The 9,105-nt window shown below is 37.5% G+C and overlaps 1 protein-coding gene across 1 annotated transcript in view; it reads right to left on the bottom strand.

Moving 5' to 3' along the window:
• Positions 1-2,257, bottom strand: part of lrrc3b (leucine rich repeat containing 3B) — an 11,815-nt gene extending 9,558 nt beyond the window's left edge. Inside the window, exon 1 of the mRNA XM_016243697.1 lies at positions 2,071-2,257. The gene's annotated coding sequence lies outside the window, so the exon portion shown is untranslated. The remainder of the gene's footprint in view (positions 1-2,070) is intronic.
• Positions 2,258-9,105: the final 6,848 nt, after the last annotated feature.

Below are 9,105 nucleotides of genomic sequence, written 5' to 3'. Positions count from 1 at the left end.
CTCTTCCAGGATCAGGAAACAGTCCTCCATAAAATGCGCTGCACACATCTGGATATTTGGGTTGAACTGTTCTGGAACAGTGTTGTAAATACAACTTAACCACTGATTTCTAGTCGTGTCCTCTTTTGGAAGACCAAACAAAGTAGTTTCGCTTTCACAACGAAGCACAGCGTCACACACGGCGGGCTTGAGAACGGCGCGGCCGGCGGCTAGAGTGAGGAACGGCCGGCGGATTCAATGAAGGAGCGTCCAGCGGGCTTGCGGCAACCACATGTGATGACCCCGGGCTGGACTCCGCTTCGTCCACGGTGAAAGCCGATCGTATTTCTTCAGCGACCAGCACGGATCAGCTCCAGGCATGACGAAGCGGATATCGTCCTCTTTTGGAAGACCAAACTAAGTAGTTTCGCTTTCACAATGAAACACAGCGCCTTCACGACATGGCGGCGGCGGCAATGCCAAGAACACTACAGCGAGAATAAAAGTTACGACTTCTTTCTTTGCGTGAACATTTGGGCGGCGTTATGCAAATCTTCCCACATGGTGATGTAGATATGTGGGGGCGTGTTAGAACGAGCCGTTTTAGGTAGGCGTGGCTGAATTTTAACTTTTATAAAGAATATCTCTTTGGATTTGAAACTTTAGTCTTTGCAACTTTACAGATCTTCTTTATGCACCAAGAGCTTGTAACACTCCAAAGAGAAAGGAAACATTTTAATTGCATCATATGACCCCTTTAAACATTTAAAACTTCTATTTAAGATGCATGCTCTTAGACAACAAGTATTAATATTGCATGAAATTTGCTTCTGGGGAGCATTTGTTCTTCTTCTAAGGATGTGTAGATATTAGATACTGGTTAAGAATTACATAAATTGCATATGCTGTTGGCATTACTAGAATGAGTACAGACACTGCTCATCGTGAATGGAAGAGTCATAATTAGACTGACATCAGGTTTTAATTTTAAAACACATTGATCCAGAGCTTGGAGCTAGGTCACAGCTCTAAGAAAGCCAAACAGATTGCAAAGTTTTTGCCATCATTACTATTGCCATCATCATAACCCATTAAAGTTCATAATGTGAAGATTATGGAGCTGCGGGAAAGAAATCATAATGGCTTTCTTGTGCTTGCAATGATTCATTCAACATAGCTTTGAATCAGTGCGCAAATTATGTTTGGCTGATATTTTATTCGACTTCCACATAAACAAGCAACGTCTGAACATGGAGAAATTGTACAGATATTTCTTTTGATGCATTGTATGCATGCAACACGTGCATTTCACTTCTTGCTGGATTTGAGAGAAGTATTAGCAGCACAAAGAATCAAATATGGTGTTTAGACAATCTTGCTCAGTTCAAACAGCAGATCTGAATCTGACTTTGAAGGCGTCTGGTGTCAAATATAACAATAATCCAATCAGATATATGAGCAGCATCAGAGCTTTGATCCAATGCATTATCCCTGATTTAATCCTAGTGGCTCTGGCATGAAATCTGACCCTTCCGGTGTGATCAAAGGGAACATCACCTTCTTCCAGCAATTTCTCAAGCAGACAGCATCTCAAAGGCAGGTCTAAATCAAAAAGCCAAGAGCTGAAAATAACTTTTCCCGACTTGTAAAGCGGTGAAGAGCGATTTTACAGATTACAGCTGCGGGTCTAAACAGCCTAACGAATGTGAAGCCTGATTGCATTCAATAAACATGATTATTAGATCCATTATGAGACGAATCAATAACTGCAAATAAGTTGCTCGTGCATGGCTGGTTTAGATAAATCAGACATGCCAGCTGTACTGCAAATCCAAACGGCACAATAAAAGCCATCGATGACCTGTCAATTGCTATTCAAAAGGTGCACATCATATGAAACGCATCAATGCAATAATTCACTCTCATACTAACATCATCTGACGCACGTACAATCTGCTAATTTTACACCATGTTCAGCATGTAGTTCCCAGCATGCAAGATGCATATGTGACACAGACGAATGCATGTCAAGTCTCTATGATGTGTGTTTATTTGTGGCTGAGCAACAGGCGACATGCGTTCGTCTCTTACCTGCGACAGAAACACTCATCGATCGCCGCATCCGTGACTCTCGCATCCTCGAGGAATCATTCAAACATATGATGTGACGCTCTCGCTCGTTATTTCATGTGAGCTCTCGCATATTTGGAAATTGTTGCCTGATGTTCGTGGCAAAAGCCACGGGAGTAACTGGGAGGGGTTCGATCGCGCCGTGGTAGTGGCGTCTGAATCGCGAACGAATGGATCTTTTGAACCGATTCCTTGTAGTGATTCAGTCGAGCCGATTCGCAGCGTTCATTCCATCAGTCTTTGGGAGTAAGTGTGGCGGACAGTGTTGGGGGAAGTTACTTTTTAAAGTAATGCATTACAATATTGCGTTACTCCATAAAAAAAGTAACTAATTACGGTACTTAGTTACTTTTTATGGAAAGTGATGCGTTACGTTACTTTTGCGTTCCTTTTTAAATCTGTACAGGGCTTGCTTGTTTGTTTTTAAAATAAAAAAGTTCTGTTTTTGGCAAATATAAAAGCCCTTTCACACTAAAAGTGAAATGAATAAGCCTCAGGCTGAAAGGAAAGTACATTTAAGTCCGTACAGTAGAATGCAGAAGAAGACATTTCAACACACTTCAGCAATAAACAAAGACACACAAATGTTGTCTAGAGTAATTCTTGATTATTAGTACGCTTGAACAGGATCATCGAAGGTCAGAAGCAAAGACATTGGTTAATAGAATGGGATTAAATACATAAAGCATATTTGTGTTGTTAAACATTTAATTATTGCAGGTTTGCGTCATATTCTGAGTTGCATTATTTTTATTCATTTTGAGGAATACTGAATCTGTGTTTTTGTTTGTGAGTGAGATAATGCATATTCATATTTATTTTAGAGCTACAGTAACATCTGATTTCTCTCAACATGGCGACAGCAGAGCTGTCAATCAATAAATTGGGAAAAAAGTAACTTGCGTTACTTATTTGAAAAAGTAACTCCGATATTCTCTTGTAAATTAAAAAGTAATGCGTTACTTTACTAGTTACTTGAAAAAAGTAATCTGATTACGTTACTCGCGTTACTTGTAATGCGTTACCCCCAACACTGGTGGCGGACATACCATTTTTTCAATATTAAGAATAATACATATCAATAATAGTTGGAACAATGCATCTGAAACCGTAAAATAATCCACATGATCACCATGTTTTGGATCATGGTGGCTAGTGAAACACCTGTTTGCACAAGTTCAAGATGGATCTTTCATGAGGGACATTATTGTTTTAGACACTAAAATTAGCATAATAATCACAAAACGGCGTTTGACAAAATCTATGTAGCAACCGAAAGCTCCCCGCTAAAAATAAAAACGATCACAACAATAATAAAACGTAACATGGACTTCTAGGAACACTTTTGGTGATCGAAACAATCTGAGAATGGCGGCTCACTGAAACGAGTCATCTGAACGAACCGATTCGCTCAAATGAATCGTCCTTCCCAAGATAGAGAATTCTCTCGCATGTTTCCAGCCCTGTTTATATGTCAATATGAGACAGGAAATCCATCTGAAACACGTTTTGAGACGTCTTTATGTGCTCAGGTACTCTGACGACCCTTATAAAAGTACTGTCGTGGTACCATATAAAGTGATATAATGTTAGAGCTTTGAATGTCGAGAAGAGCAATGTTTAAATGTAATGAATTATCATTATTAATGTCATTATTTCTAATGTTATTTAATTTAATGTGATTCAATTTTACCCTGGTACTTTTAGCCTACGAATACATTGGTATTCACATGGTACTGCAAGGTAGGGTATAGAATATGACTATAGTTTATAAAGTCAATTTCTGCGTAGACAAAACCCTTAAAATGTTGACCAAAAAAAAAACATTTTAGCCATTATTGGCCAAGACAAAAGATTGACTTCATTGAATACACCTTGATCACTATTGGGGCATGTTGTCACACCATGTGGGGTAAGTTGTCCTGACATTAATGTCAATTTTATTTCTATAGCACAACTAAACACAACAACAGTTGACCAGTGTGCTTTACACCAATACAAGAGACAGTAAAAATATCAATATATAATTAAGAAAATCATAAAAGCAAAAACACACCGTGCAATAAATTTCATTACTGACCATATGTCAGTTCAAAAAGGTAAGTTTTTAACCTAGATTTAAAAACAGATATGGTTGGAGTAAATCTAATATTGGAGGGTAGTGCATTCCACAATCTGGGAGCAGCTACTGAAAAGGCCCGGTCCCCCCTAATTTTCAGCTTTGATTTCGGATAAGACGTAGCAATCTCTGATTAGACGACCGGAGAGACACAACTGGACGATGTTCTGTCAGTAAATCCGAAAGGTAAGGAGGGGCCAGACCATTTAAAGATTTAAATACTAAAAGAAGAATTTTAAAATCAACACGGTATCGTACAGGCAGCCAGTGCAAAGTGTGTAGCACTGGAGTAATGTGGTCCTGTTTTTTAGTACATGTCAGAAGTCTTGCCGCCGCATTTCGTACCATCTGTAAAGCTGATAAAGCTGATTGGCTAATCCCGTAATACAGTGAATTACAATAGTCTAGCCTCGATGTTAAAAATGCATGAATTATTTTTTCAAAGTTATTAAAAGACATGATAGGTTTTACTTTAGCTAAAAGACTAAGCTGGAAAAAGCAGGATTTGACCACTGAGTTTATCTGCTTGTCAAATTTTAAACCATCATCGAACACAAAACCCAAGTTCTTTACCCAAGGCTTTGCAGGGAGTGTTGAATTACCTAGGGTTATTTGACTAGGAGAATCAGATGAGCCAAAAACTATGATTTCAGTTTTATTCTCATTCAAATTTAGGAAATTTAAAGATAACCAAGCTTTCACGTCAGATAGGCAGGACCTAAGTGTTTCCAGCCCATCAGTATTAGGTTTTAAGTGTCGTCCGCATAGCAGTGGAACGACAACCCATATTTCCTGAAGATAGACCCTAATGGGAGCATATATAGTGTGAAAAGAATGGGAGCTAAAATGGATCCCTGTGGAACACCACAGGAAAGAACAGCAGCCTCCTACGAATATTCCCCAATATTTACACTGAACTTCCTATTTGAAAGATAAGATCTAAACCATTCAAGGGCAGCTCCTTTGATACCAACACAATGCTCCAAGTGAGCAAGAAGGATAGCATGATATTAAATAGCCTATTATAGGCATTTCAGCAGAACTTTACATTAAAATAAGCTGATACCATGTTACCACCATAGTACTTTTTGTAAAAGGTGTTTTTCAGTGCTTGAAAAGTGCCTTTCTAATGGAATATTTTTCTATTTTTCAACATGCATTCTGCACATGACAGCAGTTTTCTATACCTATAGAGTAGGGCTTAAAATCTGAACAACTAAATGGTTGAAGTTTTTAAACTCCAGCAACGACTGGCACATGAGCGTCACAAATGTGCCCTTGAAGAGGTTTTTAACCTCAGGATACTCCAGGTTGACCGTGTACTTTGCGTCTGCATCAGCTAAATGACATATTAGTAATATGAAACCACTCATGATCAATGATAATCGCTTCAGCTCCACGGTTCAGTAACTGTTTTGATAGTTTGACTGTAAATACCAGCACGACGAGCTGTCTCAGTGCTCATTCAATGTCAGCGCGCCTTACAAACCCAACAATTAGCTGCGCTATCCATGACAAACACTGTCTGTCTGTGATGAAGGCAGCCCATCCTTTAGAGAAACTTGCATTGCACCAAATATCAATCACTGTAGCCAATTAGTCAACATAAAGGTGATCAAACGCCGTCATGACAGAAAAACATCCATCAACACCAAATGAGCTGAAGTTACTGGTGCTAGACAGCCGTTTAAACCAGCTGAACTTGCAAACCGAGGTCTTAAAAACACAATAAATCAAAAACTTCAGCACAAAAGATTTTTTTATATCGTTGCTAAAATAATTGAGTGTTTCATGCACCTTACACTTCTTTGTCAAAGCAAAAAGAGTGTTTTGCAGCTTGGTAAATGGGTTTGTTTGTGACACGCTCAAACCGCAGCTGCGTTTTTATGGCTTGATATGATTTTCAAGAACCAAATTGGCAGGTTGCCCGTGTAGCATGTAATTTAGAGTTTTCCCTTCGTTCCGTGCAGCATTGATACATTGAATTTGATTGGCAAACAAACAAACAAACCAAAGCAAGACAAAAGAACGTCAAACAAACCCAAACTGCTCCTTCATTAATTTGCAAAGAGACTGATTTGGAACAAGACATTTACATTCCTGCTTTTGAAAGGCCATGCTTTGTGATGCTCATTTGCATACTAAGTGGCTAATTATTTTGCAGCCAATAGGCAGGTATGTGATGGTGTGTGAAGGGGCGGCCGGTCATCAGTCTTTAACTGCATCTGAATACAATCGAGGCCACACACATCAGACAGTCCATGTCAGTAAATTGGCCTAATTAGACCTAATAACAACACACATCATGTATCTCAAATATATAGAGCTGTCACACTCATGCATACACATACATGCACATGCAATTTCTCTCTTTGGCTGTTCGGAATGACACTGCCACATTACCCAGACTGCAGTATGCATGTCATGAATAGTATGCACATTTTGTGTTATAACTGTATCTACTGTCCCAGCTAACAAAAATGTGTTCTAAAAAATGTTTTGCTAAACATTGCTTCTGAACATTATCTGAATGCACAAAAGTCCAGTTGTTTTTAATGTTTAAAAAACACAATCCCATTTAAATGTTTTAAAAAACTAAACATTATGGGATTTTTCTAAAACAAGTAGTAACATTAAAAAAATGTTAAATGTTCAACTAAAATGTTTCAGAAAAAAACGTTTGATACATTTTTTTTTGTGCTAACATTTTGAGAGCATTATTAAAAACCACATAATAACTTCGAATGAACATTCTATTAACGTTACTGGAAGAATGTTTGTTCATAAATTTGAGAGAACCTTGCACTGCAACACACTGCAAAAATATCTACATCTACATTTACATTTTAAAACAGTATGCAGTGCCAAACTTGTTTCACTATTGTGCAGATAGCTGTTTCACAAAGAAAAGCAAGTGACAAATGATTTTTAAAATACAATTTAAAATGTGCATTTAAAAATTATTAATTTACCCTTTTATAATTTTATTTAACTATGTATTTAAAGCATTAATTAAACTGAAAAAATGTCTGTTTATATTCCAATTTAAAAATAATTAAATATTTTTATTGTTTTATTATTGAATAAAATAAACCGTTTTTAATATGACTTAATTTTTCCATTTAAACAGTTATTTATTCATTTCCATGTTTATCTTTGAATTATTCAATTAATAACATTCCTTCATTTTATTTTTAAATTGTCATGCAGAAACTACTAGTCAATTTCACAAAGAATTACAAAGAAACACTAAGTAGCACATTGAATTAAATTTAAAATGTTGTAAGATATACTCCAATAATCCATGCATTATTTACTACTTCGAAAAACACTTTTTACGAAGTTACGTGACGTGGCCAAGTATGGTTACCCATACTAGGAATTAGTGCTCTGCATTTAACCCATCCTAAGTGCACACACACACCGTGAACACACACCCGGAGCAGTGGGCAGCCATTTATGCTGCGGCGCCCGGGGAGCAGTTGGGGGTTCGGTGCCTTGCTCAAGGGCACCTCAGTCGTGGTATTGAAGGTGGAAGAGAGCGCTGTACATTCACTCCCCCCACCTACAATCCCTGCCTTTGGGTTACGAGTCCGACTCTCTAATCATTAGGCCACAACTTTTTACAGTGTATTGTCCAAGTTCAGTGTATTTGATTGTGAGATACAGAAATGCTCTACATTTTGCTGCACATGTTAATAGATGGCACTCACTGAATTAAAAATGCAATATAGTGAGGTCATGTGACAGTGATGTAGCACACCACTTTTTGAAGCATTTATTGTAGCATTCAGCAAACTGCTGCACAAACTATTAAAAAAAATATGCATCATCATCATCACTCGAAAGTGAATATGATACTTGGATCAATGTGCCCATCCAACATCTCTGCTGAGTGTTTTAATGGCTACATTTCTGATTATTATATTGCTGTAGAGATGCGATACGTGCTTCTACTTCATCTGATGGTATGCACTCACCTCTGATAGATGCAATAAATAGCTTTTTTTTCCATTTTATCGCTCTGCATATTGCATTACCATTTCCACACGATGTTTGGAACCTCCCTAAAGGAACATTTTCATCATGTAACGTGATTTAAATGTTTCAGATCTCATCCGACCCACTTTTGACCCCTGAATTATTCCGATAATTTACAATAATCCTCTGTGGCTCTGATCTGACCTTTAAACTCTGTAAAAGGTCACGCTGATCAATGCAGAACATGAGCGGTGTCACACATCTGACCTCTCGGAAAATATCTACCGCTCGAACCGTCAATGAGGGAGATTGCATGATAAAAGTGTTATTTATTCTGAAATCATCCATTGATGAAAAATGGAAGGCGGCAGCAGTGGATATGTGTGGAATGGAATAATGCTACTGCTAATGGCAGAGTATATCATATAATATAATATAATAGTGTTATACAACAATACTATGCAAGACTTCTGCCACATGATCTCACTATATAGGATGTTTATTTCAGCAAATGCAATCCATTTGTCATCTCAGAAATAAGTAAACATGATCAAATGTGATGTTTTAATTGAATGTATTGGACAGAACCAGGGTTTATTATGCATATTTAATTTTTTTGTGTTTGTTTTGCTTGCAAATGAATGCAGGAAGAGCCCTTGTGCAGTATCCATTACTGATTGCTATTTTGTTATTTAGCATTTTTAATTTTGTACAAAAATGTCTTTGTTATTGTTTTGCCAAACAATCAAACAATCAGTCATGAAGGGGATGTTAAAAATCATTGATTGATTTCCCGTTTGGTTCGTTTCTCATGCTAAGGTCAAGTTGTCAAGTTAAGCGCACTGCATTGTGGAATATGTTTCACATCAATAAACTTGGACAGCAAAAAAAAAAAA

Source organism: Sinocyclocheilus grahami, unplaced genomic scaffold (assembly GCF_001515645.1).
Source record: "Sinocyclocheilus grahami isolate Dianchi unplaced genomic scaffold, SAMN03320097.WGS_v1.1 scaffold697.1, whole genome shotgun sequence".
Lineage (NCBI taxonomy): Eukaryota > Metazoa > Chordata > Actinopteri > Cypriniformes > Cyprinidae > Sinocyclocheilus > Sinocyclocheilus grahami.
This window is presented reverse-complemented; position numbering and strand designations above follow the sequence as displayed.